General features: G+C 35.3%; 1 long non-coding RNA gene across 1 annotated transcript in view; it reads left to right on the top strand.

Moving 5' to 3' along the window:
- The first annotated feature begins 879 nt into the window (after window positions 1–879).
- LOC106513922 (uncharacterized) overlaps window positions 880–1,631 on the top strand; it is a 73,964-nt gene continuing 73,212 nt past the window's right edge. Inside the window, exon 1 of the long non-coding RNA XR_001309842.1 lies at window positions 880–917. This is a non-coding gene — a long non-coding RNA (uncharacterized LOC106513922). The remainder of the gene's footprint in view (window positions 918–1,631) is intronic.

Below are 1,631 nucleotides of genomic sequence, written 5' to 3'. Positions count from 1 at the left end.
AGATATCAAATTTCTGTCTTTATTGGCAAAGACCTTAGCAAATGGAAGATAGTTTGCTTGCCTTGGTAAGACAGGATGAAAAATGAAAGCATATCTTTCCATCTCAAAAGCCCCCGTTTTGGATGGAGAGCTTAGGACTTTGGTGACATGTTCAGGGAATCAAAAAAATATTTCACAAACTTCGGTGACACTGAGCTTTTATTAAGGCATAATATGAAACTCTCTGCTGAATGTCAAACTTTTTGCTAAAGCCGGGTCTAATTTGTGATGTGTTCTATAAACTTATCATGGTATGAAATGTATTTATATAGTATATCTGTCTGTGATTTGTCCCTGTCAGCTATATTCTCCATCATAAATAAATCAGCGTGCTCAATAACTTCATTTTATGTAAGCTGGGTAGCCTCTGAGAGTATCTCATTTTATCCTATGTTTAAGAGCACCTTTTTAAATTCAAACTGGCTCCTTGTGAATTATATCTCTATTAAAAATATAACTACTTGATTTATTATTAGTAAGAATAATAGTGCTGTTTAGTAAAATGGATAACTTTAAACAGGAAAATCAGCGGTGTTAGCCATGAGTACCAAAACTTCGGCATGGAAATGCAGAATAAATGGGTTCAGATTTTGGTATATTTTGATGTGGCACCSTGCTGAATGTGTTGGTCCATTTCATTTGTTCAGTCTGAATATAACTTTTTTTTCTTTCGATCCAATCCAGTTCTTTTTGCCAAGTTCTTGTGTTGGTGATGGAAGAGTTGGAACACTGTAAATGTTGCTGAAGCTCATCCCATTTCAACCTTTTCTCCTTTGATTCTTTCAGGGTAATCACAGCAGATCATCTGCCTCCATCTCACCCAATTGGTGGTCTTCCACWGGGCTGCAATTGTTGGTGACAAGTTGGTGACTCAAACAGTGAGAAAAACTATGTTTTCACTCACAATCTGACTGAATTCTGAGTGTTTGAAACCAAGTAACCAGTGAGCCATGAGGTCATGTTTTACGTGGCCAGTTTCTGAAAAGAATGGACTAATTGTGAGAAAGACTTGTAAAACTCTGGGCCATGCACAATGCCTTGATGCCCACCTCTGCACACACTGTACTTGTTTTAACAAACAAATCCCAGATTCTTGATTTATTTTGTAACATTAGATGAGTTTTTGTTCTAATATTTATCATCTGTAAGATTTTAAGGCTTTTTTAGAATCTGGGCTTTAACAACAGAAACTATTGCTGCAAGTTACGAAACTGAACAGACAAGTTCCAGATGCCAAGGTCAGTTCTTCAGTTATCTGAGAGAAATTTTGTTTCGCTAACTTTTTTTTAACGTTCAATAATTCAAGAGAGAATTCGAGCCTTTGCAACTCAAGCAAAGAAACTGAGAACTGGAAACATTTTGGAAAGACCCTTGTGAGCGCTAGGCTGTGTATTGGCAAGAATTTGGCGATACAATACATATCATGATATATATCCCGATATATTTCGATACTGTAAACAAGGCGATATACTGCGATATTTTTGGTCCAAAAATTATATTAAATAAAAACCTCTTACTGGGAAAAAATAAAAAAATATAAAAATACCCAAAAACCAAAATTCATTGTCTCAGAAAATTCTAATATTATATAG

The sequence above is a fragment of the Austrofundulus limnaeus genome, unplaced genomic scaffold, assembly GCF_001266775.1.
Source record: "Austrofundulus limnaeus strain Quisiro unplaced genomic scaffold, Austrofundulus_limnaeus-1.0 Scaffold16, whole genome shotgun sequence".
In the NCBI taxonomy this organism is placed as follows: Eukaryota; Metazoa; Chordata; class Actinopteri; order Cyprinodontiformes; family Rivulidae; genus Austrofundulus; species Austrofundulus limnaeus.
The sequence above is the reverse complement of the archived record's forward strand: the minus strand, read 5'-3'. Positions and strand labels throughout refer to the sequence as shown.